The following is a 25,114-nucleotide window of genomic DNA, read 5'->3' as shown; positions in this document are numbered from 1 at the left end:
TATGGCCATTTCAGGTAGAGAGAAGATCATGAGAAAAACTGATGACTTGAAAGGTGAGTATGACATGGTCAGAAATGTAAGATAAAAGGGAGAATGTCTAAGGCTCTGGGTATGAAACAGTTTTTCAAGAGCAAAGAACTAAAAAGCAGCCAGTGTGATGACAGCTAAGGTTAAAGACATGACCGAATTGACTGAATAATTGCAGGCAAGCAAGAACAGTTATTAAGGTCTTTTAAGATACGGTAAGAATTTTGGATTGAGAAGTGACTAATGGTTTTAAGAAAGAGAGTAACACGATCAGGTTAGCTCAGGCTGTATAGAATGGTTTAGACAAGAATGAAGCAGCAAGGAAATGCAGAAGATTAAATAGCTACTGGAAACCAGATGGGAAAAAATGTGATTTCAACTAGAATGGTAGCAGCAGATTTGGAGAGAAGCAGATAGAATCAATATATATTTGATGGAAGATGGGGAGAGGAGATAGCACTTGACAATGAGTTTGAGATAAGCAGTGAAAGAAAATGACTCATTAAAAAAAACCCAATTCCTCAGTATTCCTGCGTCAGTTATCTGATAGATGGAAGACCCATATACTGAAAGAGAGAACAGTAGAGGTGGAGAAAGTTTGGGAAGGTAGTGTGATGATCCCACTTTTGGATGTTCTCAATTTGAGTCCCCATGAGATATCCAAATAGAACTATTCAAGATTTTGAGATCTATTGCATAACAGGATAATTATAGTCAGTAATAATATATTGTACATTTCAAAATAATAAATTACAAATGTCTCATCTGAAAAAGTGGTAAGTGACGTGATATATATGTTAGTATATTTAATCATTCCACATTGTATACATATATCAAAACATCACATTGTACCCAGGAAATGTATATAATTATGATTTGTGAATTTAGAATAATAATGGAAAATAAACTGCCATTTAGCTTTCAAAATAATTTTTAAAAAGAAGTATTAAAAAGAAAAATCATAGTTTAGAGCTCAGAAAACAAGTCTCGTTTTCAGATTCTAAGATCTTCAGTAAATGACAGGGAGTGACCTGGCGGTAAATGTGACGGAGTGGAAGATGTTATTGCCATATGACAATTTAACCAGCTATGACTTTTATATCTCCAGGTTCTTCTAGTCAATGAAAACCATCAGCCAATCACCAACAAAACTGTAGATGTTCATGTGAATACTAGATACTATTTCAGTGCAACTACTGATGAGCATGGTTTGGTGAACATTTCCATGGACACCACCAACTACATATCACCTTTTCTCACAATTTCAGTAAGTGGAAAGGGGCGTCTGGGACCAAAAATATAGAAATTACTGTGGCCAGAGATAATTTAAAGATATTTGAGAGGCATGTGAACTCTAGGAATTAAAAAAAAGTGATAAAGAGTAAAATGTAGGCCGGGCGCAGTGGCTCATGCCTGTAATCCAAGCACTTTGGGAGGCCGAGGTGGGTGGATCACGAGGTCAGGAGATCGAGACCATCCTGGCTAATGCGGTGAAACCCGTCTCTACTAAAAATACAAAAAAATTAGCCGGGCGTGGTGGCGGGCGCCTGTAGTCCCAGCTACTCCAGAGGCTGAGGTAGGAGAATGGCATGAACCCGGGAGGTGGAACTTGCAGTGAGCCGAGATCGCGCCACTGCACTCCAGCCTGGGAGACAGAGCAAGACTCCATCTCAAAAAATAAAATAAAATAAAATAAAAGAGTAAAACGTAAATTAAGCAATATGGAGACCTAAATTATAAAAAGAGAAAAGTCTGCCAGAAATATTTTACTTGTAGGTAAACTCTGTTGACAATATGATTTAGGTTCAAGAGACATTGAATAGATCATCTTGATATTCCTTTGAAAAATTGAATATTTTTATGATTCTAATACAAGTAAGATCTTGCTTGGTTTCTTTGGCATACTACTATTTTGTTTTGTGTTGAATATTCAAATGTTCTTTTTTTTTTTTTTTTTTTTTTTTTTTTGAGACGGAGTCTCGCTCTGTCGCCCAGGCTGGAGTGCAGTGGCGCGATCTCGGCTCACTGCAAGCTCCGCCTCCCGGGTTCACGCCATTCTCCTGCCTCAGCCTCCCGAGTAGCTGGGACTACAGGCGCCCGCTACCACGCCCGGCTAATTTTTTGTATTTTTAGTAGAGACGGGGTTTCACCGTGTTAGCCAGGATGGTCTCGATCTCCTGACCTCGTGATCCGCCCGCCTCGGCCTCCCAAAGTGCTGGGATTACAGGCGTGAGCCACCGCGCCCGGCCTCAAATGTTCTTATGCAATTTGCAGCCATAGCGTGTTAAGAGAAAGTAATTGACCTTGTTTGTGAATGAATAACATCTACTAAATCAGTACAGCATAAGCTTAAATGATCTTGAGGGGAAGCAGTTTACAGATTATGCTATATTTAAGAAAGCAGCCTTCTTATATGGCTTTATTATATTGCTTTATGTATATATATACAAACATATATAATATGCATATTTTTATATATTTTTGCAATCATATATATATTATATATAAAACAGCTTATTTATTCTTCCATTAGGTCAAATACAAAGAGAGTAACAATTGTTCTGATAACTGGTGGCTTGATGAATTTCATACGCAAACATCTCATACTGCAAAGCATTTTTTTTCCCCAAGCAAGAGTTATATTCACCTCAAACCTATTATTGGTACTTTGACCTGTGGACAAACCCAGGAGATTCCAGCACACTACATCCTGAATAAACAGATTCTCAGGGATGAAAAAGAATTAACCTTCTACTATTTGGTAAGAATAAGACCCACTGTAGCTCTTTCTGATTGTGTAGACTCCAAAATTGCTGGGTTCCTGTCTAAGTAATGCCATTTACAAGATAACAATAATATATTTTGTGTTGTTTTTGTGCTAGAAGAGAAGTTACTTCCTAACAAATATTAATGCTTTAATTTCTCATTTATGCTCTATTCACCACTGAAACTTTTAGAATTTTTCCTTGCAGAGTTCCAATGGCAACCTATTGAGCAGGAGGGGAAAGAGCCTGGGATAAAATGTTTTTAGTCAAAGAGAAAATGTTTTCTTAGAACTCAGTAGATAAATAAGCAAAAGCTAAGAACCATGAACTCATTCAAAAGGAAATAAAACTTATAAACAATCTTCTGGAAAAATATTCAATTCTAATTATTTTACAAAGCTCATGACTGATGTGATTGCAAGGAAAAGGTATATTAACAGGCAGACTATAAATTGGAGTGATACTTTTGAGGCCAATATTCCCACGAATGCCCCCAAATTGAAAATGTCCAAGGCTCATAGTTACTCAAATAAGTCATTTTAAGAAGAAAAAGTTAAATATAGGGAATTCTGTATAAGAGCATTAACTATAAATAATATTTTCTTAATTCCAAAAAAAATAGAAAAATTAACAATAAATTTGAATTTCCTAGATTTATTGCTTCCTAGATACACGACCTTGAATAACTTACCTAATTTCATCTGGAAAGAGAAATGTCAATCATCTCACTTTAGTCCTGGAGATAATATTAATACCTACTTCATGGAATTATAGTGTAAATTAAACAATTAAATTAACAGTAAATTACTTAGTTCAGTTCCTGGCATATAGAGAATGCTCAATACATTTAGTTTTTTAAAAATAGAGGCAATATTAGAGAATACTTATTTATACATTATATCTGCCTTCACTATATATTGCTTTGCATAAGGTAGATGTTTGAAATGTTTGTTGAAAAAATACATAAATTCTGTTTACATATTTACATATATTTATTAGAAGTGATAAATATTAAATAAAATAATAAAACATTATACAATTACATATTTTTTATTTAAAGTATGTAAAGACACATATATGAAGATATTGAAAAGGAAGTTTAGTGATCAAAATAACTTCTAGGTTGGGGTAATAAGATTCTGGTTCACCCATATATCATGAATGTTTTAAAGTTAGGTTAAAATGTATTCTTTTAAACAATAATGAATATATTTCCTTCTGCCTTCAGATCAAAGCAAGAGGAAAAATCTCCCAATCAGGAATCCACATGTTATCCATTGAACAAGGAAACAGTAAATGTTTTCAAGATTTCCTTTTTCTTTCCTCTTTCATCTTGTCAAATTCTGAACAATTTAGCAATTTGGAGCTATTCTCACATTAGAAGAAACAGCCACCAACCTCTTCATCCAAAGATGAAGAAGCTGATGTAATAGGATGACATACTGGGTTCGCTTTAGCCCAGTTAAAATTTTTTCTTCTTTTATAGCATTCCTACATTTTAAATTTTATTCCTAAACTAATATATATTCATTTTATGTCTTTAATGTCTTCAAAAGGCAGAAAGTAACTGAAAAAATATGGAAAATAACCACAGAAAAATTTTACTTTGTGTGCTTGCGTATGCATTGCCTATTACTACTGTAACAGATTATCACAAATTTATGGGCTTAAAACAACACTTCTAGTTCTTCATTTTAGTGCCTTAAAACACCACTTGTATCTTCTAGTTCTGGAGGTCAGAAGTCTCACTAGGCTAAACTCAAGGTGTCAGGACTGCATTCCTGCTGGAGCTTGAGGGGAGACTCTTTCCTTGCCTTTTCCAGCTTCTAGAGACCTCTTGCATTCTTTGCTTGTGGTTCCTTTCTCTATCTTCAAATTCAGCCACATACCATCTTCAAATCTCTCTCACCTTCCTGTCTTCCTCCTAGAAAGACCCTTGTGATTACATTGGGCCCACTTGGATAATCCAGAATAAACTTCACACCTCAAGATCCTTAATTTAGTCATTTCTGCAAAGGCCCTTTTGCCATATAAAGTAACATATGCAGAAGTTTTGGAAATTGAGTATCTTCAGGGGCCATTATTCTATTTACCACAATCTTCCCATTGGCCCCAGAGATTCACATTCATCCCTCATGCAAAGTGCATTCACTCTATCCATCATAACATTAACATAAGATTAAAAGCTCACAGTCTCATTAGCTCAAAAGTTCCAAATCTCATCATCTCAGTCATCTAAATTAGGTGTTAATGAGGTCCTGGACATAATCCATCCTAGGGCAAAAAGAGTCTTTAGTCCCAAGAAGTGCTGATATCTGGCTAGGAAAACAGCATAGTTTTAACACCTGGGAATAATCCTCTTTAATTCATTTCTCTATTGTCTGGGCTCAAGGATCCACTCATGAAATCATTTGCCGTTTTTCATGAAGGATGTGTTTGCAGCTGAATTGTTTTATCAGATCTCGTTTCCTGCTTGCATGATTTGAGAGGTCTGACATTCTTCTTTTATTCTATACTCTCTCTGTCCCTTTTAGTTGAAGCTGACAATGTTTCTATTAGTATAAACTTTGCAAGAACCATGTAGGTCTCCTGTGTGTCACAGAGATTAATTCCGTTAAACAAAAAGCCTTTTCATTGACATTTGATGGATAATTCTATCTCCAATTTTGGCTTTTGTTGAGATGGGTAAGGGTATCTAAGAGTCATGCACTTAATCTTTTCGAAGAGCGCCTTTTTGGGGCTAAATTACTCTGACATTTTAATTTTTCTGCAAATCAAGTCTTTAGCAAAAAGTTGTCCAGTCACATCATAGCTTTTTTTCTAGAGCACAATTTCCTGACAGCGAATGTCTTAATTTTACCGATTTTTGCAATTTAGATAAGCTGAGAAATTTCCGAATTATCAAGTCCTAGTTCATTTTTGATGACTAATTCCTCAATTTATTTTTCTCCTCTCCAGTTTTGTTATAAGCAGGAAGAAGGAACCACTTTTCTATAAAAGCTTTAACACTTTTCTGTAAAAGCTCCTCCCTAAATATCTGAATTCATTAATATTTGGTATTTCTTTTTCTTAAATATTTTGTTGAATTTACCAGTGATCTGGACATAGAATTTTCTTTGTGAGAAGATTTTAAATACAAATTTATTTTCTTTAATGAAGTGCAATGTAAGTTTGCTACTACTTAATTTTTTGGTTGTGTATGTCATTGAAAATCTTGTCTGTTTTTCTAAACTGTCTAATTTATTGACATAAAATAGCCCATAATATTGTTTTAAAATATCTGTAATTTCTATAGTGATAGAAGCTCTTTCATTCAAGATACTTATAATTTATGTCTTCTTTTGATCAGTTTGGCTAGAAGTTTCTCAATTGTACTGATCATTTCAAACAACTAGTTTTTGGTTTAATTGATTTTTCTGTTTTTTTTTTTATTTTTATGTCATTGGTATCCACTGATCTTTATCAATTAAAGATTGATTTTAATTTAGTCTTCTTTTTATACTTTCTTCATGAGGATGCTGGGGTCATTGATTGAGACCTTTCTTCTTTACTAATACAAGTGTTTATTGTTACACATTTTCCTGTTAATAATGCTTTAGTTGCATCGTTTAATATTTACATGTGAAACTTTCATTTTGAATCAGTTCAAAATATTTTCTACTTTCTTTTTTGATTTCTTCTTTGAACCATGAGTTATTCAGAAGTGTGTTATTTAGTTTCTAAATGGGAGATATTTTAGACATCTTTCTGTTACTGATTTCTAATTTAATGACATTATGATTGTATGACTTTAATTCTTTTAAATTTATGGAGATATTTTATAGCTCAGAAAATATGGTCTATCTTGATAAATGTTAGAATGTGTATTCTGCTGCTGTTAAGTGGAGTGTTCTCTGAACGTCATTGAGGTCAACTGGGTTAATAGAATTTCTCTATCTTAGATCACACTTTTCTTCTTTATTTCTTTGAATCATAAATATATTTATTTATTTTATTTATTTATTTATTTATTTATTTTGAGACGGAGTCTTGCTCTGTCACCCAGGATGGAGTGCAGTGGCGTGATCTCGGCTCACTGCAAGCTCCGCCTCCCGGGTCCACGCTATTCTCCTCCCTCTGCCTCCCAAGTCCCTGGGACCACAGGCACCCGCCACCACGCCCAGCTAATTTTTTGTATTGTTAGTAGACATGGGGTTTCACCGTGTTAGCCAGGATGGTCTCCATCTCCTGACCTCGTGATCTGCCCGCCTCGGCCTCCCAAAGTGCTGGGATTACAGGCATGAGCCACCGTGCCCGGCGCATAAATATCTGTTAATTTCTGTTATCCTAGGAAGAATGTTTAACATTTCATAAAAAGATAAGTAAAAATATATATTTTTTTTACAAAAGATAAGTACAGCTGGCCTATTTACTTGTTACCTCTTGTCCCCAAGTTGAATCTCATAAGGAAAAAATGGACTTCTTTTTGTTTGTTTGTTTCAAATTTTGAAACAAAATTGAATATTTATGAGCTATCATTGACTGAAGGAACTTTTATTAACAGAGCTCAAATAAATTTTCAAATAAAAATTGATTTTTAATTAGTCATCTAACTCAACTATTTACAACTTTTCCTTTAAATAATCATGTAAAGTTTGATTAAAATACTTTTTTTTTTTTTTCGAGATGGAGTCTCACTCTGTCACCCAGGCTGGAGTGCAGTGGTGCGATCTCAGCTCACTGCAAGCTCTGCCTCCCGGGTTCACGCCATTCTCCTGTCTCAGCCTCCCGAGTAGCTGGGACTACAGGCGCCCGCCAACACGCCGGATTAATTTTTTTGTATTTTTAGTAGAGACAGCGTTTCACCGTGTTAGCCAAGATGGTCTCGATCTCCTGACCTCGTGATCCACCCGCCTCGGCCTCCCAAAGTGCTGGGATTACAGGCGTGAGCCACCGTGCCCGGCCTAAGATACCTTTTTAATTAATCACGAATTTAAGTTTGATTTCAAAATATTAATGTTTGTTTGTAATTTTCTGAGTTCCAGATTAGCCTCTTAATAAATTTCCTGTAACTCTACTTCTAGATGAAAACCTTTTTTTCATAGACTTTCTCCCAGTCTTTTTGAGCCAGCAAGAGGCTTCTAAGGTCATGATAAGGATGCAGTACCCACACTCTAAAACGCCACTCACCATAGGTTCTTCTTCGGTCTGTAACATCTCTTAGGTCTATATAATCTCTTACTGATTGTTTTCTTTCTGTTTGAAATAAAGCACAAAATTTGAATACGTTCATTCAAATATGAAACACTGACTCTAAATTTCCATTTAATCCCTGATTTTATGTTATTGGACATTGTATTGATTTTTTTAGAGCGGGTAAGGTTGTCTCTAATAACATATGAAAAAGTCACTGCCTCACAAAGCAGTATCTTCAAAGTTTGTTTCTGCAGTAGAGTTTAAATCCTGTATGGATTGGGTCCTAAGGTGGTGGGATGGGAAGAGGAAGTGTCTCTCTCTTTAAGAAAAAATATACTTCATTTTATTTAATGACAGCTATGTAAATGATTGTTTTGACTTTGTCTTTGACATTTCGGAAACTCAGTGAAAAACTTAAGTACTCTAGTGTAATAACCATTTTATTGCAGCTTCCTAATAAAATTAACTCCTATATTCAACCCTGCTTCAGAATTCCACATTCATTTGGCTTTCGTCTTACTGTTTCAAATTATTTTGACTCTGCTGTTTCTCTGTATTTTCATGAAAGCTGCCCTCAAATCTTTTATAGATACAGGAAGGGTACAATTTTTAAAGAATAATTTTATGCTACAAAGATCAAACTTAGAACATTTATGAAAATAATCAAGTGGAATGTTACATAAGCTCTATGTAGTTCACACAGAGGACAACCACTGAGATGAACACACAGAATTCTATTATAAAAATCAAAGGCTCACAAGGCTTTTTATGTGATTTGTATCTGTATCCCTGCTGTATTATAAATGGCCTGAAGGAAAAGACTGTGTTGCATTGTTTATATTGCCCTTACACACACAAGAATTATAACCAAACATGTCTAGAAGTTCTCTTTCTTCTCTCTTGACTCCTTTCTCAATAATATTTTTCAATTTAGAAATAGAGACATGCATTAAATGTCTTTTTCCTACTTAAACAGAGGAAATGAACAATTAAACCTATATCTTTAAGGGAAAATGTCATTAGCTCAGCATATATTTATTGAACACTACTACCTGCACAGTGGTATAAATGAAAGTCTTTTCTTACTTCAGTGTGATCCAAATGTAAATAAAGTCTATAGTTGGAAATGCCTTTTTTAAAAATAAAATTGATAATTCTGTTGCTAATGTGTTATTCTGAACTTGTTCTTCTTTTTAAATTCTCCAGTGAAAGGGGTGTTTTCCTTCTCCTTTCGAGTGGAATCAGACTCTGCTCCTAGTGCTCATCTGCTTGTTTACACTGTTTTACCTAATGGAGAAATTGTTGCAGACACTGACAAGCTTGAGATTGAAAACTGTTTTGCCAACAAGGTGGGTTGTTTTAAGACTAGTCCTTTTATTCTTCTCCCATTGTGATGTGTGGAAAAGAAGGAAATTAGGAAATTAGGCATACAGTGCTCCTAAAACATTCCTCCCAACTACTTCTAAAGGCAGGGGGTGATGTCATACTGAGAGGTCTAGTGCTGACATCCAAAACAGGCAACCACAAACACAGTTTTTTAAAAGTCTCTTGTTTTGTTATAAAATTCATATGAATTTCAAAATCAAGTCATCTATAAGCCTTTAATAGTTTTAATTTTAAAATGTTTTGTTACTAATATTTTGATTAAAAATGATGCCTCCCAAGGCTGTGCCAATTTTACCCCATCATACACTGGCACACTTCCATGTACCACTACAGACAGCAGGAAATTGTCATGAGTTTAAACTCAGCTTAATAATACAGAACAGATGAGAAACAGCCTGGACACTTTAAAAATAATGATAGCACAAAAATTTAACATAGGTTCAGATGGCATATTTTTTATTTAAGGAATACAAAGCTGCCATGTGAAGCTCACTGAGATATAAGTATGCTTTATTCCAACAGAACTTGGTGCTGTTTATCTGATTTTCACTACTCTGGCAGCATAATCATAACATTAGCAATCAGATAAGAGCCGCCTACTTCAGATGCCTGTTTTCAAATACACCTGGAAGGATTATTTTTTTTAACATGGGCTTTGTGGAGATTAAAACAAAATGTGTTTATAGCAAGTGAACATTTCTGCCCTGAGATCTATATTTAGGTTGTCTTGTTTTAAATATACAGTGAAATAAGAAAAATACACAGTGTATTCTGATGTAAACCTTTAATTCCACCTTACTAAAGAGTGCTATTAAACCTGGATGGTGTGTCCAAGAAGCTTAGTGTCTGTTCTGTTTGGACTTCTGTGTGTTTCATACCCACTGAGAAGAGACTCCTTCATGCTTCAATACCTTTAGTGTTAATGATGGGTAGTTAGTTTGTCGTTAAATCTTGGAATGGCCAAGTTATGCTCCGGCTTTCAGCACATCTTATTCGTTCTAGCAGTGGGGTCTCTTTCTGGTGGGTCAGTATCCTCTTCACACCCTAGAAATGAGAGAAGCATTATAAAACAGAATTGGCAGAAAAGTAATTTTCTCCCTGGAATCCAGTCTGAAAAACAATTCTGATTTTGCAAAACATATGACCGTCCCTGTGCAACAGTATAAAACTTCACCATAGAAGTAAAAGCCCACGGACATTATATTCAATCACTTCACGTTAAATACCTTTAAAATCATCATTGATCAGAATTGAAGATCAGCTGTAAAAAATAATATGAACAAAGATTCATAAGAAGATTCAGAAGAAAGTTGACTACCACAAAAACTAGAAAAACAGTAGATCTATTAAAATTACAAATTAAGCACCCTAAAAGTTAGACATCTTGGCGGGATGATGAGCAAATAAATAGTGCACTGAGGATGTGAGGAAAGACCCCAAGTCAGACATGCATCCCTGCAAAACGATACATTTAAATTTTTTTCAATCTTTGCTGAGACAGAGAAAAATAGTTTTCTATTCAAACTTCATATACTTATTTCTTCACTTAAACACAACAGATTTAGCGTACACATTAAAAATTATGTAATAGTTGGAATCGTTTGTTATACTCAACCAGATATAATTATTCATTAAGAATAACATTGGTAGTAATTAATATAATATATGAGGTACAGACTCCTTTGAAATATGCCTTAAAGTTATGTTTTGGTTTTCATATCAGTAAAACATTTTCTATTTTCTAACATGTCCACTTCTTGTTAATAGTGTTTTTAGTTTATTATAATCCCAAATTACCTGTTCTTTTGACATGGACAGTCACTAACATATTTTAATGAACTTAAATTTTCTAAAAATAAAAGCAAATATATTTCAAAGAGATTCTCCATAAGCAGTGTTTTCATAGTATATTGAATTAGAAAGATGAATACTATTGCATCTTGAAGATAAATAATTATTGATTTTTTTCATATATGTCTTATGATAAGTGATTTCAAACTGCTATATTAAATTCAGTAGACCATAAAGCTGGATTGTCATAGTGAAATTTAGCAACCTAAGTCAGATGTTATTTAGCTAAACATACTGATATTTCATTCCAATACAAATCAGTTTTCAGTCCAAGAATCAAGGAAGTTACCTGATGCTACTACTATATAACTCAGATACTACTCAAGAAATGTCGGTATCAACAGAAGGAACTAATAGATTATCTTGCCAATTAATTTTTTTGGCCAAAGTAGAATCAAATCTTTGGGAAGATTCTGCACAATTTCCTGTTGTTCTTTATTCACCATTTTTAAAATTGTCTGAACCAATGAACTCTTAGGCTGTATATTAGATATTTATTTTTTTAAATGGACCAGTAAATCCCCAATCATGATGAACAGTTCCACACTGCTTTAGAATTTCAGATGACTGAGACTGCCAACTGGAGGAGACTTCTGTTGGCTGGTCTCAGGGGTGGAATGTGATTTTTCACATCACCGTGCAAACTGCACACAGTCATCACACAAACACTGCACAGAGATAGGTCAGTGATAGCAAGGTATGCATCTTTCTTGCACGTGTGTTTTCAATTCTATGCAGCGTTTTATTTCTATATGATTAAGTCAATTTATATTTCACCATTTATATAAGGAATGGAAAACCTGAGTTAACTGGAATCAAATTTCCAGGTTGTTCCAGAGACACTGAATTGGTAGTTCCTAGGTTGTTCATCTCTTAATCCTGCTCTAAGATGAATAAAGAGAAAGGAAGTATAGAAAAGGCTACTCTTAGCCTGGAGTAGAAGAAGGGCTGGTTACTGTAATAATTATAAAAGTGGCTGCTTTAATCATATCCTCTTTACAGGTAAATTTGAGATTCTCCTCAGCTCAGAGCCTGCCAGCCTCAAACACCCGCCTGAAGGTGACAGCCACCCCCCTCTCCCTTTGTGCCCTCCGTGCTGTAGACCAGAGTGTGCTGCTAATGAAGCCTGAAGCTGAGCTCTCACCTAAATCTGTGACTCCCATTCCAACCTTGGAGATCATGAAATGCTCATGTGATAAGATCATTTTTGGAAGTTAAAAGTTCCAAAAATGTTTGCAAAAAAACAAGTTCTTCAGAGTAACAGGCATAGTGTAATTCCACAACAAGCAGAAACTGCATAAAGTACTTTACATATTTTATCTCATTGTATTCTCTGTTATATTCTCCTTAAGGGAGCAATCTTGCTTACCAAGACAATCTGTGCCATGCCTGGCACAGAATCTTTTTTTTTTTTAACTTTTATTTTAAGTTCTGGGGTACATGTGCCAGATGCACAGGTTTGTTACATAGGTAAACATTTGCCATGGTGGTTTGCTGCACAGATCAACCCATCACCTAGGTATTAAGCCCAGCATCCTTTAGCTATTCTTCCTGATGCTCTCTCTCCCCCTGCCCCCACCCCAACAGGCCCCAGTGTGTGTTGTTCCCCACCATGTGTTCATGTGTTTTCAGCATTCAGCTCCCACTTATAAGTGAGAACATTCAGTGTTTGATTTTCCGTTCCAGCGTTAGTTTGCTGAGGATAATGGCTGCCAGCTCCATCCATGTCCCTGCAAAGAACATGATCTCATTTTTTATGGCTGCATAGTATTCCATGGTGTATATGTACCTCATTTTCTTTATCCAGTCTATCACTGATGGGCATTTAGGTTGATTCCATGTCTTTGCTATTGTGAATAGTGCTGCAATGAACATTTATAATAGAATGATTTCTATTCCTTTGGGTATATACCCAGTAATGAGATTGCTGGATCAAATGGTATTTCTGCTTCTTGATATTTGAGGAATCGCCACACTGTCTTCCACAATGGTTGAACTAATTTGCACTCCCACCAACTTTGTAAAAGTGTGCTTTTTCTCCCCAACCTCGCCAGCATCTGTTGTTTCTTGCCTTTTTAATAACCACCATTCTGACTGGTGTGAGATGGTATCTCATTGTGGTTTTGATTTGCATTTCTCTAATGATCAGTAAAATTGAGCTTTTTTTCATCAGTTTGTTGGCTGAATGAATATCTTCTTTTGAGAAGTGTCTGCTCATGTCCTTTGCCCACTTTTTAAGGGGGTTGTTTGTTTTGTTCTTGTAAATTTGTTTAAGTTCTTTGTAGACACTGGATGTTTGATCTTTGTCAAATGAATAGATTGCAAATATTTTGTCTCATTCTGTAGGTTGACTATTCACTCTGATACTCTGTGCAGAAGCCCTTTAGTTTAATGAAGTCCCATGTGTCAATTTTTTGTTGTTGTTGCAATTGCTTTTGGAGATTTTGTCACAAAATCTTTGCCCATGCCTATGCCCTAAATGGTATTGCCTAGATTTTCTTCTAGGGTTTTTATAGTTTCAAGTTTTACATTTACGTCTTTAATCCATCTTGAGTTAATTTTTGTATAAGGTGTAAGAAAGGGGTCCAAGTTTCAATTTTCCGCATATGGCTAGCCAGCACTCCCAGAATCATTTATTAAACAGGGAATCCTTTCCCCGTTGCTTGTTTTTGTCAGGTTTGTTGAAGATGAGATGGTTGTAGATGTGTAGTGTTATTTCTGAGTTCTCTATTCTGTTGCATTGGTCTACGTGTCTGTTCTTGCGCCAGTACCATGCTGTTCTGGTTACTGTAGCCTTGTAGTAAAGTTTGAAGTCAGGTAGCATGATGTCTCCAGCTATGTTCTTTTTGCTTAGGATTGTCTTAGCTATTTGGGCTCTCTTTTGGTTCCACATGATTTTTAAAATAGTTTTTTCTAATTCTGTGAAAGCTGTCAATGGTAGTTTAATGGGAATAGCATTGAATCTATAAATTTCTTTGGGCAATATGGCCAGTTTCACAATATTGATTCTTCCTACTCGTGAGCATGAGATGTTTTTCCATTTGTTTGTGTCCTTTATGAATTCTTGAACAGTGGTTTGCAGTTTTCCTTGAAGAGGTTCTTCACTTCCCTTGTTAGCTGTATTCTCAGGTATTTTATTCTCTTTGTAGCAATTGTGAATGGGAGTTCTTTCATGATTTGGCTCTGCTTGTCTGTTGTTGGTGTATAGGAATGCTAGTGATTTTTGCACATTGAATTTGTATCCTGAGACTTTGCTAAAGTTGCTTATCAACTTAAGAAGCTTTTGGGCTGAGATGATGGGGTTTTCTAGATATAGGATCATGTCATCTGTCAACAAAGATAATATGACTTCCTCTCTTCCTATTTGAATACCCTTTATTTATTTTGTTTGCCTGATTGCCCTACTCAGAACTTCCAATTCTGTGTTGAATAAGAGTGGTGAGAGAGGGCATCCTGGTCTTGTGCAGGTTTTCCAGGGGAATGCTTCCAGCTTTTGCCCATTCAGTATGATATTGGCTGTGGGTTTGTCATAAAGGGCTCTTATTATTTTGAGGTGTGTTCCTTCAATACCTAGTTCATTGAGAGTTTTAACACAACGGGATGTTGAATTTTATTCTAGGCTTTTTCTGAGTCTATTGAGATAATCATGTGGGTTTGTCTTTAGCTCTGTTTATGTGATGAATTGCATTTCTTGATTTGCATACATTGAACCAACCTTGCATCTCAGGGATGAAGCCAACATAATTGTGGTGGATAAGTTTTTTGATGTGCTGCTGGATTTGGTTTGCCAGCATTTTATGGAGGATTTTTGCTTCGATGTTCATCACGGATGTTGGCCTGAAGTTTTCTTTTTTTGTTGTATCTTTGTCAGGTTTTGGTATCAGGATGATGCTGGCCTTATAAAATGAGTTAGGGAGGAGCCCCTCCTTTTCAATCTTTTAGAATAGTTTCATTAGAAGTGGTATCAGCTCTTCTTTGTACCTCTGGTAACATTCATCTGTAAATTTGTCTAGTCCTGGAATTTTGGTTGGTAGGCTATTTATTAATGCCTCAGTTTCTGAAATCATTATTGGTCTATTCAGAGACTCAACTTCTTCCTGGTTCAGTCTTGGGAGGGTGTATGAGTCCAGGAACTTATCCATTTCTTCTTGATTTTCTAGTTTATGTGCATAGAGGAGTTTATAGTATTCTCTAAATGGTTGTTTGCATTTCTGTGGGGTCAATGGTGGATTCATTTATTTTTTGAAGGGTTTTTTTGTCTCCACCTCCTTCAATTCTTCTCTGATTTTGGTTATCTCTTGGCTTCTGCTAGCTTTGGGGTTTGTTTGCCCTTGGTTCTCTTGTTCCTTTACTTGTGATATTAGTTTGCTGATTTGAGATCTTTCTAGCTTTTTGATGCGGGTGTTTAGTGTTACAAATTTCCCTCTTCACACTGCTTCAGCTGCATCCCAGAGATTCTGTTATGTTGTCTGTTTGTTCTTATTAGTTTCAAAGAGCTTCTTGATTTCTACCTAAATTTCATTATTTACCCAGGAGTCATTCAGGAGCAGGTTATTCCATTTGCATGTCATTGTGTGGTTTTGAGTGAGTTTTTAATCTTGAGTTCTAATTTGATTGCACTGTGGTCTGAGAGACTCTTTGTTATTATTTCAGTTCTTTTGCATTTGTTGAGGAGTGTTTTACTTCCAATTATGTGATCAATTTTAGAGTAAGTGCAATGTGGTGATGAGAAGAATATATATTTTTGTTTTTGTTTTTTGTTTTTTGTTTTTTTTTGACAGAGAGTTCTGTAGATATCTATCAGGTCCACTTGATCCAGAGCTGAGTTCAGGTCCTGAATATCTTTGTTAATTTTCTGTCTTGATGATCTGTTTAGTATTGTCAGTGGAGTGTTAAAGTCTCCCACTATTATTGTGTGGGCATCTAAGTCTCTTTGTAATTCTCTAAGAACTTGCTTTATGAATCTGGGTGCTCCTGTATTGGTTGTATATATATTTAGGTAGTTAGCTCTTCTTGTTGAATTGAACCCTTTACCATTATGTAATGCCCTTCTTTGTCTTTTTTCATCTTTGTTGGTTTAAAGTTTGCTTTATTAGAAACTAGGATTATGACCTCTTCTTTTTTTTGTTTCCTATTTGCTTGGTAAATTTTCCACCATTCCTTTATTTTTAGCCTATGTGTGTCTTTACACATGAGGTGGGTCTCTTGAAGACAGCATACTGATAGGTCTTGACTCCATCATCTTGCCTAGCACAGAATCTTATGTACAATAGATGATCAACACATTTTTAATGAGTGAGTAAATGAATAATAATTATTTGAGATGGGTATTATTACTTTAATATTATGAATGAAGAAAACACAACTAGGAGACATTAAAAATAGGGTTAGCCTTTCTACAGGAAAGTGAACAAAATAACAAGCTGGTAGGTTAAATTGTTCCAATAATAAACATTCCCTGAGCATATAACCTATTCCACTTGAGAAATAAGGCAACTATAAGAAATTGATGATAAAAACAATACATTTTAAAGGAGGAATTCCATTCTCATTTCTTTTCTTTTAAATCCACTTCCTAACCCACCACTAATATAATTTCAAGAAATTATGCAAAAATTTTATGCCTTTCTTAAAATCCAGACACTCACTCACTGGTTTTAAGTGTGGACAAAAGAGAATTTCCATTCAATGTTGTCTTTAAAAATGTCTCTTGCAATGAAGCAATTTCAGAACAGCCCTATATTTTATTGGCTTCATGGTTCACTTATTTATTTAAGAAATATTTATTGCATCTTGACTATAAGATGGACATTGTTTTGAGACCAGGATTATTAATTATGGACAATCCAGATTTGGTCTTTTACTAGTTTTGATTTATAATCTTTTGAGATATAAAAACAAACAAGCAAGCAACAAAAACATATAAACATATAATAATTCCAGATTTTTATAAATACTATGAAAAGAATAAACAGAGTATTGATATCAAGCATAAAGGTGCTGATAAATTTTTGAAATAATTGAGCAATTTTGAAATGTTTACATTGGAGAATAGTGGAGAGGCCAAAAATGGAAGCAGCATGCCAAAGGTTTTGAGTCAGAATGAATTTGGAGTGTACTGAAAAGGAAAAGGTCATCACCTAATATGTAGCAGTGAGAGGGGAGGATGATAGAGGCTGCAGATAGGATGGAAAACGGAAGATCATGGCGAGCTCTGTTTACTTGGTGTGGAGTTTGGAGTTGATAGTAAATGCAATGGTAAATCAATGAGGAAATTTACACAGAAGAGTGGACAATTGAGATGAATCTATTAAAAAGATCATATTTGCTGCTAAGAGTATGGGAGCAAGAATGAAAGCACAAGAACAGTTACGAAGTTATTACAGTAGCACAGATGACAAGTGACAGAAGCCACATTAGAAGGTCTGCAGGTGTGTTTAATGGCCTGAACACTGTATAGTAAGGCCACCTGAACCCTGAGCACATGGCCTTAAACTTGGCTCTGGGCAAAACCAAACTGGAATTGAATTATTTCTCAGTTGTCCCTGCACCTAGATTTTTCTTAAGCTAAACTTGGTCCTAATACGGTAGACTAAAAAGAAAACTTGGTACAGCCTTAGTCATATGAAATGGAAAAAGGAAATGAATCAAGTATTTATGGGGATTATTTTAGGTGAGGGGGCTGTGAGAGGCTTTTATTCTTTCATTATGTGCCTCTGCTGTCCACATTTCCTACTTTCTTTTAAAAGTAGGCATTTTTTTTTGTGTGTGGGAAATAGAGACGGTTTTATTTTTACTCAACCAAAATGAATTTTGAGATTTTGATCAATTCATTTCATCTCTCTATATATTACTTTCTTTTGCACAACAAAAGAGTTAGGATCCATGACCTTTGATATTACTCCATGATTCTCTGTGTTGCTTTTCATAATGTAAGCATGCACATGTTAAATAAACACCATAATCTTTTAAATTTCCTAAGGGACATTATCACATTTTAAAATTTGTTAAAAAGAAAGAGATTTCCTTTGTTCTCTCCATGTTGCAGGTCTATAACTTGCTACCAGTAAAGAGTCCATTTACCTTTAGAGCTGGAGGTCCTGCGGATGAATATGATGAAGAGTGCAACAACGCAAAAGACACAACTCACAGCGGAATCACTTCCACACCAAAGCAAGTCCTGGAGGGGGATATTTACAGTATCTTCACGGTAATTTTTTTTCCCTAAAAACATAACAAAAACTGATTTCTACGTCTCTGTTTAGATGGAGAAACAATGGACTTCTAAGCTCTAGGATCTTTTCTCCCCTCCCTCTAACAAAATGATAACTAACAGAAAAATATTGAAATCTCAGAGACAGATAACTTTGTGGACACAGAGATGTTCACACATGAATTTCTCTACCACCTTAAATAGAAAGTGGTTTACTTTTAGGCCGCAAACCTTAACCAAATGGATCCCAAAGCTGCTTACCACCATTGTATTCCCCTCTCAGTGACTCTTGGGGATTCCGATATGTAAGAAAACCAAAACAAAATATTTTCCATAATGTGTCTGACACTCTTGGAAAGGTGAGCACCTTGTTGGAGGCCATCATCTCAGTCATTTGCACCATAAACACTTGTTGAATGAGGCGGGGTGCGGTGGCTCACGCCTGTAATCCCAGCACTTTGGGAGGCTGAGGTGGGTGGATCACGAGATCAGGAGATCGAGACCATTCTGGCTAACAAGGTGAAACCCCGTCTCTACTAAAAATACAAAAAAAATTAGCCGGGCGTGGTGGCAGGCGCCTGTAGTCCCAGCTACTCGGGAGGCTGAGGTAGGAGAATGGCGTGAACCCGGGAGGCGGAGCTTGCAGTGAGCCGAGATCGCGCCACTGCTCTCCAGCCTGGGTGACAGAGCGAGACTCTGTCTCAAAGAAAAACAACAAAACAAAACAAACAAATAAACAAAAAACACTTGTTGAATGAATACAGGATTGAATACATAAAATGCAAAACTTCAGTCCTCACAGGGCAGTAAAATTCCAGGAAAACTTAAAGTTGTCTTTCATTAAGAAAAGATTAACAAAACTTGTATTAGAAATGTTAAGATGTCTTAAAAATGTAATTCTTTAGTATTAACTATAACTGAGCAGAATTATCCAGGTCATGAAATTAAATCTTATCACTATCAAAAAGCACTAAAAACTTTCATCATACCTTCAGGAAAATATGTCGTTCATCTGCTAGAGGTCTACAGCTTAGCTGAAAGCAATTTAAATCTCTCTCTTCTGGACCTTTTGGAATCATAAATCAGATGGTAGAAGGATGAAAACAATACTTCTTGGTTTATTAACCAGCTGTTTAATCTCTAAATATTTATTTCTGGTTTATTTCTTTCTGTTGCGTACACAACCCTCACTGACAACGGTGTTCAAGAGTCCCACAGTTTCCCAAATACTCTGAGATAAAATAGCAAATAATATTTATCTGTGACTAACACTGAAGAAGGGGGAAGATGGAAACAGGTGGACTGTAGACAACCGTGGGCATCTGAATGTGGGTTTTAGATGCAGACATTTGAGACGACTAAAAGAAACTGAGAAAAAAGAGGAAAGGACCACAGGAACGAGTTGAGCATAGATATTCAGGAAAAGCCATATCTTCTGGTAAAACATAAACAAAACAGAGTTTACTAAGATTGTAAAGAACAACCTCCGATATGCAAACCTTCAATTTAAAATGACAAGAAACAAGCAAAAAAATGCTCTTTGTAATAAAGCCATAAGGAGAGCTGTTTATATGCATACACAGACATAGATATTTGTTTCATGGGGAAAAAGAAGAGAAGAAAACATCTAAGTCTAAAATATTCAGTTTTATGGATGCAAAAAAGAGTTAAGGAGCATTAGAGTATACCAGACAATATTTAGAAATAAGAATCAGAAACGGGTTTGAATTCCCACTCCTATTCACTCAATAGCTTAATGAACTTGACCTTCTATGACTCTGTTTTCATATTTATAAATAGCTCTCCTTATTTTATGTAATTTTCATGATGAGCGTATGAACTATATGTAACATAATAGTGAAAGTACAATACAAATTCAAGAAACTACTTACAGTCTCAAGATTGGATTGCCGCTATGCTTTAACAATTAATTTTTTTCAGTCCATAGGATTAGATATTTTTACCAACTCAAAAATCCATAAGCCAACTTTGTGTCTACCACGAGGATTGCGTATCAGCATAATAGGAGGTAAAGGTGTGATTTATTTGTCTGACAGAATAGAAGAAAAATGGTGCTTTATTGGGTTGGTTTAAGATGAAAACCTGTTTTTCTAAGTATTGGATCTTGAGACTGCAGCAACTTCTCGGTAAGTTAGCCCCAAATAATACTTTTTCCTCAAATAGAGGATTTTTAAGCAATTATTATTTTCTCTTTGACATCAAAATCAACTACCTTTTTGTTTTTGCTTTTAATAGTCTTGCCATTTTAGATCTTCCTTGTCCATGATGGATTCAATACCTGAATTAGTCAGAATTAGATTCAATGGCAGTAACAAACAAACTCCCACATCTCAGCGGGTAAGCACCTAATGGTTTGGCTTTTGCTCACACAAAATCTACTTGTGAGTTCAGACAATCTCCAGAACAGCCCCGTGCCAAACAGTGAGTCAGAGAGAACCAGTCTGCTTTCCTCTGGTGACTCTGCCATCGCCAACGTGGCTTTCAGGGTCATACCCATGGGGAAGGAGGTTGCACTTGACTCTTAAAGGCAGGAGTGGGAATGGTATACATCACTTCCGCCCATGTTCCTGCCCTGAATGCAAAGGAGGCTGAGAAATGGGAAGGCTCATGTGGATATTAACTGTCTCTGTCATATCTTCTTATGGAAAGAGAAGTGATTTATGTAATATTGAGCAAAAGAGAGTAATGCAACTTTTGGCAGATATGCTACCTCTGCATAGTCTCTTTGTGTGTTTCAAGTATACCTGGAAATGAGGAAATGTTGCAAAAGGCCTAACTCAAAATTCTTTTCTACTGCCATCAGGCCTAGAGAAATTTTTCTCTGCATGCTTGAATGTCTACCAAATTTACTTTTTAATAAAAAATGAGGATGGCAGTAAAAAGTGTTAAAAAAAAAAAGAATAAACACATTTTAATACAGCAGATTCACTGCCTGGGAAGGCAAGGAGTAATGTTCTAATTGAAAACAAAGGAGTCATTAAGGATATTTCCTCACCAGAAAAAAAAAAAAAAATTCCTGTATAGTGAAAAAAGAACACTGTTTTAAGAACAAAGGGACAATTTTTCATCACACTCCTATCTGCTATGACTATGTGACTTTGGAAATTTGCAGACTCACTTAACCTTTTAGAGGCTCAATTTCTTTAAATCTGAAGTCAGAATGACAACACCAAACTCATTGAGGTATTGTGACCATAAAATGAAAAAAAAAAAATCATGATTCCTTTAATGGCATGTTTGTTTTAAAAAAAAAGAAAGTGAAAAGCATGATTAATTGACTTTCATTTCACCAAGTGTGTATTTTCTTTCCAACCTAAGAGAAAACAGATCAATGGAAACAAAGGTATGATTCAGAAAACCTGAAAACTCAGAGTACATCGTTACACTTTGACCCCAAATGTTCTGTAATATTCTATGCAAATTTTTCTTTTGGTATTTGTTGCTTATCCTTTTCTTCCTTCTCATTTTCAGTTACAGCACTTTAATCTGTCTGTCATTATTTCATAACTAGATTACTGAAAAACCATTCTAATTTAACTTCCTTGCCTCCAGCTTTTCTTTACCTCTATCTGTCCTGCATACTCTTAAACACTGCTTTTCTCATGTCACTTGTTTCTCATAGTCACTACTTCCAGAATTCATAAGATTATTGTATTTAAGGTTTTGAAAGAGCACATCTAACTCTATTATCTTATATATATATCATATATGTATTTATAATTACACACATATATAATTATCTTTAAAAAGTGATGCCCCAGAGATCAGAAGATATATTATAGAATAATATTATAATAAAGATATTTAAGATAATGTTAACAATACGTAAAGATTATATATATCTTATATATATGTATATCTTCTGATTTCTGGAATATCAATTTCTTTTTTATCAAGCTAACTAACTCCCACTTAACAGACCTTATTCATTTGTCCTAGCCTTCATTATGTTTTATTATATATTATACCTTCTGTTTACCTAATTATGGGAAACACACCCTGAAAATAGCCATTCCACTCTAGAGGGTAAATTTTTATTATCCCTGTGAAGCACCCTTCCACCTTTGTATATATATTTGCACAGTCCTTTCCTGGGAATAACTCCCCATTCTCCTCCACCTCCCATCCATGAATGATCATCTTAGGTTCCGCTTTGGTAAAGTCTTTTCCGACCTAACTAAAGTTGATTGTCTTTTCACTCCTGACTCCCCATTGTCTATACTACATACTTTACTGAATCCTGTTGCTTATTGTTTATGTCTCCATATTAATTCAATGTCGAAACAAACAAACAAAAAATCATTCCCGAAATCATCTTGCTTACCTAATATCCATTCCTCTTGTTTGATTCTCACTGCAAACAGAAGACATGTGAACACAATTTCAGTGTAAAAGCAATATTTGGTGTATTAAATTACTCTTTATCCTTCCCTTCACCAGTTGAGTAATCGTCTTAGAGAGAGCTACATTTGTTTTTTTTTAATCAACTTTTATTTTAGATTCAGGAGGTACATGTACAGGTCATTTGTTTTTATTTATAAAGAAAAATATCTTTAGCTCTAGATTCTATTTGAAGAAAAAATAGGATTAGCCTTTTTATAGGAAAGTGAACAAAATAACAAGCTGGTAGGTTAAATTGTTCCAATAATAAACATTCCCTGAGCATATGACCTTATTCCACTTGAGAAATAAGGCAGCAATAAGAAATTGATGATAAAAATGAGGTTCACACTGAGGCCTGTGTGTTGCCTTCCAGGACCAGGTCTGCGAGGTGTACCCCCAGGAGCCGTAGAAATAATGTACGCAATGATTGAAGAAGAACCTCAGATATTGCAAGTGAAAGAGATAGTCCGGAAGTACTTCCCTGAGACCTGGATCTGGGATTTGGTGGTAGTTGAGTAAGTTGTGTGTTGCCTGGAATTTAGTTTAGGAGAGGGCTTGAATCCTGCTGTATGACTGATGTTATCCTGGATTCCTGATCCTTTTAGTTCTGCTCTGCTCTTTTCTGGTAAATATTTAGGTTTATAGTTCATTTATCTCATAATTAAACAATGCTAATTTTTTTTCTAATTTAGTCTATTGATAACTAAAATAATAGAAAGTAGGATGCTACCAGCCCTCTTAAATAAAGGAAAGGGAAGGGGAGGGGAGGGAGATTGAAAGAAAGAACAAAAGGAAGGAAAGAATGAAAGAAAAAAGGAAGAAATAAAGGGAGGGAGGGAAGGAGGGAGTAAGGGAGGTAGGGAGAAAAAAAACTTTAAACCTCACCAGGAGCACCAACCCTTAGATCAAGTTTAGCATTTACCACACTAGGTTACTGAGTTATCATGTTCTAGGATCAGCCATGCTTTGTGTTAAAAAAAAAAAAAAAAAGATTTGCTTATACTCCTCTTCTCTGCTCCTTCACTAGCTCATTAGGTATAAGTGAGCTGGTGACCAGGTCCCTGAAACCATCACAGAGTGGAAGGCCAGCGCATTCTGCTTGTCTGGAACCACAGGGTTTGGCCTCTCTCCTATCGTGTCTCTTCAAGCCTTCCAGCCTTTCTTCCTAGAACTCACCCTTCCTTATTCTGTGGTGCGAGGAGAAGCCTTCACACTCAAAGCCACTGTGTTTAACTACTTGTCCACCTGCATTCGGGTAATGACACTTCTCTGGAAGTGAATGAGAATAGAAGATAGTCACCATTCATTACCAGGTCTCCTAGGTAACCCAGGAAATCAGAACTGCATATGATATATCCTAATTTTGAAGCAGACCTGGTACTAAGAGAAAAGGTACCTGACAGGCCCAAGGTGGTAAGGTTATATTCATTCAGGCTCCTATATCTGTGTATTCCTAAATTCAGACATTATGTTCACCTGATTGTTTCATGTATTTCACTAAACACCTCTTTCTTCTGTTGGCACAAGGCTAAATCCTAAACACTTATCCTAATTCCTGTCAGTTTTTCAATTTTCTTGTTTCAAACATCTAAACTACAAAGTGTCTGATAGAGCTGACCATATTTGCACAGCTTCTCAGCACCTCTGGACTCATGGACATTGTCCCTCAGTCCATTTACCTGATGCACAGAGCATCTTTTGCAGTATTCATGCTGTTCTGCATCCCTTCATAAACTTGTGGTTGGGTGTGGGGGACAGGTCGTTGTGCAGCTGGAGGTCTCTTCCGCTTTCCTGGCTGTTCCAACAGAGAAGAATGAAGAATCTCACTGTGTCTGTAGAAATGGGCGGAAAACTGTGTCCTGGGTTGTGACTCCCGTGTCCTGGGTTGTGACTCCGAAGTCACTGGGTGAGTAGTAATGCTATTAGCAAATTCCACTTCGTGTGCTTGGATGATTTGTTTTCTGCACTGACCCCAATACACACTTTTTCTCCTCCTTTAATACTAATCAAGAGGAAGACAATCACTGGATACACTGGGGAAACTGGAAAAGAAGAAACTGTTCAATATAGAATCACCGTTTAACTCTTAAGAACTTTATTCCCCAGGAAAGGTGAATTTCACAGCCACTGCAGAAGCCATGCATTCTCAGGAAGTGTGTGACAATGAGTTGACTGACGTCCCACCACTTGCGCAGAAGGACACTGTAGTCAAGCCCTTACTAGTTGAGGTACGTAAGTCTACTCTCTGTGAGTCTCAGAGCCCTTATTATTTCATACAGTATTATCTAATATG

At 35.8% G+C, this 25,114-nt stretch overlaps 1 long non-coding RNA gene across 1 annotated transcript in view; it reads right to left on the bottom strand.

Moving 5' to 3' along the window:
* Positions 1-2,426: 2,426 nt before the first annotated feature.
* The window catches only part of LOC129393478 (uncharacterized), a 30,058-nt gene continuing 7,370 nt past the window's right edge, over positions 2,427-25,114 (bottom strand). Inside the window, exons 2-8 of the long non-coding RNA XR_008620359.2 lie at positions 24,501-24,616; positions 22,763-22,792; positions 19,407-19,483; positions 18,288-18,428; positions 10,265-10,397; positions 7,962-8,027; positions 2,427-4,716 (exon numbers count right to left, since the gene is read on the bottom strand). This is a non-coding gene — a long non-coding RNA (uncharacterized LOC129393478). The remainder of the gene's footprint in view (positions 4,717-7,961; positions 8,028-10,264; positions 10,398-18,287; positions 18,429-19,406; positions 19,484-22,762; positions 22,793-24,500; positions 24,617-25,114) is intronic.

Source organism: Pan paniscus, chromosome 10 (assembly GCF_029289425.2).
Source record: "Pan paniscus chromosome 10, NHGRI_mPanPan1-v2.0_pri, whole genome shotgun sequence".
In the NCBI taxonomy this organism is placed as follows: domain Eukaryota; kingdom Metazoa; phylum Chordata; class Mammalia; order Primates; family Hominidae; genus Pan; species Pan paniscus.
Note: the sequence above shows the minus strand (reverse complement) of the source record. Positions and strands in the feature narration are given on the sequence as shown.